This window comes from Citrus clementina, unplaced genomic scaffold, assembly GCF_000493195.1.
Source record: "Citrus clementina cultivar Clemenules unplaced genomic scaffold, Citrus_clementina_v1.0 scaffold_5, whole genome shotgun sequence".
In the NCBI taxonomy this organism is placed as follows: Eukaryota; Viridiplantae; Streptophyta; class Magnoliopsida; order Sapindales; family Rutaceae; genus Citrus; species Citrus x clementina.
In genome coordinates this window covers 28,337,039-28,345,797 of record NW_006262201.1, presented here as the reverse complement: position 1 = coordinate 28,345,797, position 8,759 = coordinate 28,337,039, and the positions used below count along the sequence as shown (strand labels likewise).

Genomic DNA, 8,759 nt, shown 5'->3' with positions numbered 1-8,759 from the left:
ACTAGCCGTTATGCACATTTTTTGTCGTAACCGGCTTGCCGTTTATGGACATCCGGTTAGCCGCTTTCGTTCTGGTGCTTACTACCCCGTATCCGACTTGCCGTTTATTAGTATCCGGTAAGCCGCTTGCTACAGTAACTGCTACAGTAAAACATTTCCCAAAATTTATAGTTTGACCCCAAAACTTTATAAAACTGTAGTATGGCCCAAAACGTTATTAAACTTTGCAAATAAGTCCAATTTCAGAATTTCTAAATAATTCTTCGTTAATCCCAAAACTTTCTGAAATTATGATTTCGCCCAAAGATGCTATGACACTTTTCAAATAAGTCCTTTACCAAAATTTCAAGCAATACTTGTTTATATCAAAGTTTTCAAAATTCTTTCAATTAAACCATAAACTTTGAAAAACAACCAATTTCATAAAATCATTTTTCCATTAAGTATGAAACATTTATAATGTGAAAATAATGATTTATTTAAAAAGAATAAAAACAATCAATTTCATAAAATATTTTTCCATTAAATATAAAACCTTTAAAATGTGAAAATAATGATTTATTTAAGATGTATAAAAAATAATTTGATTTTAAAAGATTAATCATTCTTAATCTTGTTTGTTATCATCAAAATCAACATTATGAAAACATATATGTTAACAATCTCCCCCTTTTTGATGATGACAAACATTTCATGTATTTAAACAATCATTTTTCATAAAATCATTTTTCCATTAAATATAAAACATTTATAATGTGAAAATAATGATTTATTTAAAATATATAAAAAATAATTTGATCTTAAAAGATTAATCATTCTTAATCTTGTTTGTTATCATCAAAATTAACATTATGAAAACATATATGTTAACAAAATCAACCAGTGACTTCAAATGAATATAAACTTTCCACATTTCATTCAAGAAATTATTGGAAGTGACTGTTAAAGAGCTGCTGAATTTTAAAGTCACATGATAAAAAATCGAAAGACACTTGACTAACCTCTTTGCATTTTCCCAATCCTTATCAATCGGTGGCCCCACCCTCCTTTATTCACTCTCATCCTCATCAAACCAGTTTGTATAATGGCCATCATCTTCCTTTAGCCTCTCAAATGCTACCGCTTTTTCTAACATCAAATATGTTGAATTCCACCGAGTCGGCACGTCTAACACCATAAGCCCTCCACGTGAGATTTTCTCCCTATCAACACATGTTTTGAACTTTTGTAATCTTGCCGGAGATGATCTAACATATTTCACCGCATTTCGAATACTAGCTATTGATTGACTCACTTGTGACAACCCATCTTGCACAATTAAGTTGATTATATGCGCCGAACACCTCACATGCATATATAAACCATTCAAAACCATCGAATTTCCACTCCAATCAGGTGAGCAGAGCAAAGCTGTCGCGTGGTGGCCTCAGGCCTGTGAGTTGAAGCTGTCCCACGGTGAAAAGAAGCTGCAGCTTTCGCGGTGAGCAGCGTGTTGCACGGTGACACTATCGCCGGTGAGCAGCGTCGGCTGTGATTGCAGTGGATTGGGGTGGGTGATTTGGATTTGGTTTCGATTTTGAATCTTTGATTTTAGCTTTAGGGTTTATTTTGGGGGAAATAAAGATTTACGAAATTGTAACACTTACATATATATACTCATGATTGTGTGTATGCAAGTTTATGTTAGTTATCTTGCACAATCAGTTAAAAATTAACACATGTTTGATTTGAATAAAATCAAAAAATAATTCGGTTTTTCGGTTCAGTTTTTCGGTTCAGCTAAGTGAACCGAATACCAAACCGACATTTCGGTTTTTTTTTACAAATGGTATATTTCGGTTTTTTAAAAAAATAAAAACCAAACCGAATTAGAAAAAACCGTCGGTTCGGTTCGGTTTTTTTAAGACTACGGTTTTTTTGCCCACCCCTACAAAAGAGAACAAGAGCTTATTTATTTGGTGGGGGTGGCCAAAAGCTTTTTAATGGTCAAATTAAAGAAAATAGAGTCAGTGGGCCTGGGCCGGTCTTGTAACGGTTTGATCATTTGCTTTATGTGCAATCTGACGGCCCGGTTTACAAGTGTTGAATTAATATATAAAAATAAAATGAATTCTTCTTGAAGGCAATGGAAAAATTATTTGAAGAGCATACTCTATTTGACTCAGTTTGGTTTGCAATATAAAGAACTAAAAATTAAGTTTTAAAATATAGAATACAGCAAAAAATATTGAATTTTTTTTATTAAGGCATAAGAAGTGAAAATAATTTAATAATCATTAAAATAGATCTGCTGAAAACTCAAAAATCCAATTAAACTAGCCACAAGACATTCATAGCTCAAAATCTGTACCGTTAATTATCATCAGTGCAAATTATTGGTAGCTTATAATTACATGTTACACTAACTAGTTATGTTACTTCTAATAAACAAAAAGAATCTCTTATATTGTCCCTTTGTGTCCATAAAACTCATTTTCTAATCAATGTATGCGTTTATGCATAGAATTGGATTTTTTTTTCTCTAAGTTAATGCAAAATACAATTAAAATTTATTTTAAGCAAAAAAAGGTGGAAGAAATAAAGAAACTTTTGAAAATTTGGAAACTCTTTCTGCATGTATGCGCTAGAATGCATTGCTCTCATGTTTTTTACCACCTCCCCTAAAAGGTGCAATTTATGATGTAATGCATTGTTGCCTTGGAAGCATATGACAAACCAATAACAAAAACAAAAATACAATAAATATTAAAAAAAAAAACTCTCTAAGGCCTGTGTGTAGCTAGCATATCATATTTGCTATCCACCACTTCTCTCTTCTTCTCTTCCCTTTCATCCCTTTTTCTTCTCTTGTGGTATTCTAAGCACGAATTCAACAACGGCGACGACGACAAAAGTTTCTATCAATCAAACATTAAACAAAAATCAATACGTTGGTGACTGTATAAATATAATATCGTCGTTGTCTACTAATTCTTCACAAATTTTTAATTTTGAGCTATCATTGCAACAAGTCACTAATGACCATGAGGTAACGCCACTTTCACTCTTTTTTTTTTTGTCTTTCAAAATGATAACATTACCATTTTCTTTTTAACAAGTTCTTCAAATTTATTGTCAGGATTTGAAGTATTAGTGTTGCAATATAACCTAAAGTAATTTTGCTTCATAGCCATTATTGATGGAAAAATTTGAAATTCTCCTAACGAATTTGTGATAGCTATAATTTATTTCTTATGCCCCTATTACTACTATTTGACAAAGCTTTTTCAATATACTCTAAGTCTGCAGTGCTAAATGGAGTAAATAATCTCATGACCTTCTATTATTTCAATTTAGAAACTAACGGGATTCCGTTGATAATTAGTCACAAATCAGGGAACCAGATGATATTAAACGAACAAAAGAAAAAACCCAAAACCGTGTTTATTTATTTTAGGATTAAATTGTTAATTTAATTATTTTTTATTAATATTTAAATAAAAAATTATTATAAAAATAAATTAAAAAATATAAAAAATAATGTTAGGAAAATTATTATTTTAACGATAGAAATACTAATCTCCTTTGCCATTTTTTAAAACAAAAAATTCCATTCAAAAGTGTTCCAAAAATAAAAGCAAAAATATTATGTTGTGCTACTCCAAATTTGCCGGTCGGTTTAAAAGAAACTCAGTGAGCTCTGATTGATTTAGGCTCTCTCTAACATGACGGAGCTTCACTAGTATCTGCCTCTCTGCTCTGCATGCACTTATTTGATGGTTCGTTTTATCTCTCTTCATCTTTTATTTTATTTTCTTTTCAGTTCTCTTTACATCCATTCTATTGATTCCGTTAATGTTGTTCAATCTTGCAATCTGATGGCTTTACGAACAGACCCTTTTGTTTTCTTAAGCGCCTGTTTAATGTTGAACTTAAGTTCATGTGTTCTGTGAAATCCATTTCTGTTTTTTGATTTTTTTTTTAATAAGTAAATGCTCATTTTGTTTCATAATTTAGATGCGGATACCCTTTTGATAGTTATGCTTAAACTTGATGCAGAAATTGAGGAGCACTGTAAATAGGCAAGTTTCAGTAGAAATGGGGCAGTCTGATGCTGTTGAATATTTTAATATCAATGACCAACCATCTTCTCCTAGAGTCCATGGCACTAAAAAAGTATCAATCTTGCCACTTATTTTCCTTATATTCTATGAGGTTTCTGGGGGGCCGTTTGGTGTTGAGGATAGTGTAAAGACAGCTGGTCCTCTTTTAGCACTTCTTGGTTTCTTGGTGTTTCCGATTATATGGAGTGTCCCTGAAGCTTTAATTACTGCCGAGATGGGTACCGTGTTTCCTGAAAATTGTGGTTATGTGGTTTGGGTTTCATCTGCCTTAGGCCCATATTGGGGTTTTGAGCAAGTTTGGATGAAATGGCTAAGTGGGGTTACTGATAATGCTTTATACCCAGTTCTGTTTCTTGATTACTTGAAGTCTGGTATCCCTGCTTTGGGCGATGGGTTACCTAGAGCCTTTGCGGCGTTAGCTTTGACTTTTGTTCTCACTTTCATGAACTATAGGGGTCTAACCATTGTGGGATGGGCTGCTGTTCTTTTAGGGATTTTCTCACTCCTTCCTTTTGTGGTTATGGGACTTGTGTCCCTTCCCAAGTTAGAGCCTTCAAGATGGCTTGTATTAAATTTAGGTGAAGTGGATTGGAATTTGTATTTGAACACCCTGTTTTGGAATCTCAACTACTGGGACTCAATAAGTACACTAGCTGGAGAGGTGGATAACCCAAAGAAGACTCTTCCAAAGGCTTTGTTTTATGCTTTGATCTTGGTCGTTTTTGGATATTTCTTTCCCTTTCTAGTTGGAACTGGAGCTATTCCATTAGATCGCGACTTGTGGACCGATGGTTACTTTTCAGGTATCGCTAAAGTGCTTGGAGGAGTTTGGTTGAGTTGGTGCATCCAGGGGGTTGCAGCAATGTCCAATATGGGCATGTTTGTGGCTGAGATGAGCAGCGACTCTTTCCAACTTTTGGGGATGGCTGAGCGTGGAATGCTACCTGAGTTTTTTGCTAAGAGGTCTTGTTATGGGACTCCTTTGATTGGAATCATATTCTCAGCATCTGGTGTGGTTTTGCTATCATGGCTGAGCTTTCGAGATATTGTAGCTGCAGAGAACTTCCTGTACTGTTTTGGAATGATTATGGAGTTCATAGCATTTGTATGGTTAAGGATACAATATCCTGCTGCATCTCGTCCCTACAAGATACCCACTGGCACTGTTAGAGCCATTATCATGTGTATTCCTCCAACCATATTGATTTGTGTTGTGTTGTGTTGGCTCTTTCTTCTTTAAAAGTTGTAGCTTTAAGCGTTGGTGCTGTGGTGATTGGTCTCGTAATGCAGCCTTGTCTCAAGTATGCTGAGAAGAAGAGATTGATGAAGTTCTCCACTAGTGCTGAGCTTTCAGATCTTCATGGCCCTGAGCAGGAGAGTGTTGATTCATTACCAGAGTAACCAATCTTGGCTACAATGGGAGAGGTCAAGATCCAACTACAAGGGTTCTAAGCAGTCACTATTTAAACCTTGCGTCAGGATGTCAACTGCAGATAATTAAGTAGGTGCAACAAGTAAACCCATGATCTCTTATTATAATTGTGGATGCTAGTAATAAGTGGCCAAAAGCTGCTTATCATTTGTTGTTTTGGAGTGATTATAGATGATAGTGTTAATTTAACATGTAGAAATATGCAAACATTAGTAGCTTAAAGTACCATATAAGTTAGATCTCAGTAGATCGTAGCACTATCTCATGGTGTGCAACTATGTATTTCAAGTTGGGGAATTGTGGATCTAGCAATTGTTGCCACAAGCAGATTCTTGTTAGAACCAGCAGCGTAAAGATATTCTACAGTGGTTCTAATATTCTTTTATCTAAAGATAGTTCATCCAGAAAATGATTCATACTTGATAAGTCAATATATCTGCTGCAACAAAAACTCATATATAAAATCCTTTTGGAGTCTGGAGCATTTATCATAAGGTTAGAACATAGCTTTCACATTGTGCTGGTTATTGTGAAATTTCAAAAAAGAGATGGAGAAATAGTTTTCTTCTTAAGTTTTTGCCAAATGCATTGATAAGGTTAGGAGTTGGTATACATACAGCTGTTGTATGCATAAAGCATGCTGTGTGACAGTAGATCAATATGAATGGTTATTTGTGACTTTATTATGACAGTCAAACAACTATATTTATAGCAAGATATCTAAACAATTTTTTGTATTACTAGAATGTTTGACAGTAAATGGAAGTCAAAAGGGAATCAGGGCTTGCATCATTTTCACTTCTTAGAGCACTAGCATACAGTAACTATTTGCAAGTTTAAGGCTGCAATCAATGAGTAGATCAAGTGGCTTCAGCCTATCGTATGTTGCTGTCTCTTTGAAATTCTTTTTTCTATATCATTTTATCTTCTTTTTGTCTTTATATCAGTTGAGTTATTACTTCTCTTTCTGGATTTGTGTTATAGTGGGGAATTCAACGTGCTCTATGTACCGCACCATGTATGCATATAATGCTTAGGACAATTTTGCTCTCAGGAACCCTGCCTAGCAATTACTTAGGGCTCATATTTTTCCTAACTTTGTCACTACTTTGATTGCATCAAGCGATGAATAATGTCGTAGTCAGAATTTTCAAGGGGGAATTTGGCAATATTGGCCCCTTCAAAGTTTGAAAAACCAAAGAACGGCGGCTCCTTATATTGTATGGTATCATGGTATGCTTCGTATGCCTTTCTTCATGAGAAAGTGGCAGATTCTCATCCAATTTAATTTCTTTTTATTTTGGGCCAAAATAAGAAAATTTTCTACTCACAAGCCATACTCTATTCTTGATGAACATTAGGCGGCAATTCAAAGCATGGATCCTCAAAATCAATTGTGTCGATGATATGTGGGTGTGTTCGACATTTTTATTAATAATTTAGTAGTCCCTAAAGAAATTCTTCTATCAACAAAAATAATTTGTCCAAAAATAATTTTTCTACTCAACGGCCATCAGTGATTCTTGATGAACATTAGCTTGCAGTTCAAAATATGGATCCTCAAATCAAAATGGTAAACTTTTTTCATGAGTGATTTTTTAACTAAACAGGTGATATTAGATTTCATTTCTTGTGTCGATAGTATGTGGTGTAATTGATATATGGGGAACAATTGTAGCAGTGCCCGAAGAGAACACAAAATATAGTCAACCATAAAAAATAAAAGTCAATTTTGTATTTATTTTTTTATTTTATTCTATATTACTTGAATTTTATAAAAATAGTAGATTTGTTGTAACCAATCTTATTTATCCCTTTGAAATAACTAATAGGGTCCAGCTATGAAAGCAACAGTGGTACTGTACCACTGTTGCAACATAGTTTTGGCCTAACTAATAATACTCTATCACTGAATAGAACAGTACAAACAAACACGTAGCGTCAGCCGTGAATTACAACTGCACAACCGCTACATACCTAAAACAGTACAAAGCGGTGCAGCGTTTAAGTAGTGATTTAAACTGATGCTTTCTAGCAAGTTTTTCTATTCAAAAGCTTCTGGGTCGTGCCATTGGGCTTTTGAATTTGGTCAACAAAAGTCCAACATGCTCTGTTCAAACTTATAATTCTCTACTATTACCTTACCCGATAATACAATCCAAGTACCTGGCAGCCACACTGCATACTTCCACTATCATCTTCTCCTAGGGTTTTTAATTAAATACCCTTTAATAGTTTTAAAATTATTTAAATACCCCTTTCCTTTTTTGTTTTCATGGATACCCTAACAAATGTGAGTAAAGTCTAAAATGCCCTTAATGAATGAATCAAATTCACTCAACTTCCTTGTCTTCATATTTCTTTAACACCCAAATCTCTTCTTGCTGCCGAAATTCTCTCAAAATCTCCTAGAATCTCTCAAAATCTCTCATAACTTCTTACACAAATATGATTATGTATTCATTTCTTTAACACCCACTTTTTTTTAACTGAAATAATGTGCATTACTTATTAAACAACCCAATAAGGTATGTTAATGTTGTTGGGTTTTAAGTTTTTTTATTTTTAGGAAAATTTAGAAATTTTCTTCACATTATAATGTTTTATTTTCACCATTTTTTCTTATATATAGAAATATATGCAATATAGGTTGTTTATAACTTATTTATGGCGAAAATGTTTCGCGTCGTGCATTCCTTTTGATACTGTGTATGTCATATAGTTAGTCATGTAAGTCGTGTAAGTAATATAGTCGTGTAAGTCGTATAATTCGTGTAGGTCATGTAAGTAATATAGTCATGTAGGTCATGTAGGTCATGTAAGTAATGTAGTTGTGTAGGTCGTGTAGTTACTTGTATATGAAATTTGATATTATTGTTTTTATTGTATCATCATATATGGTTTTGGTACGTGTGCTTATTCTCTTCAATGGTGAATGGATTGAGCAAAATGACGAGTATAAATTCAAAGGTTCCAAGGCTAAAGGGATAATGATACCACGATCGACAACATATGCCGAATTGGTGGAGAAGATAGCTCAAGTTATTGATATAAATACTTCGGAATTCGAAATCACAATGAAGTTCAAGCTTAAGACATATGATCCTATGCCACCAGTTAAAATTCAAACCAATGATGTGGAATTTTTCTTAAAGGAAGTAGCTAGTGGAATGGAGTTTAGAAACCCACTCTGCATTACTTTTGAACTTAGATAAATTTCAACA

At 33.8% G+C, this 8,759-nt stretch overlaps 1 pseudogene; it reads left to right on the top strand.

Moving 5' to 3' along the window:
• The first annotated feature begins 3,724 nt into the window (after positions 1 to 3,724).
• Positions 3,725 to 5,622, top strand: LOC18040957 (annotated as a pseudogene).
• The last annotated feature ends 3,137 nt before the right edge of the window (positions 5,623 to 8,759 follow it).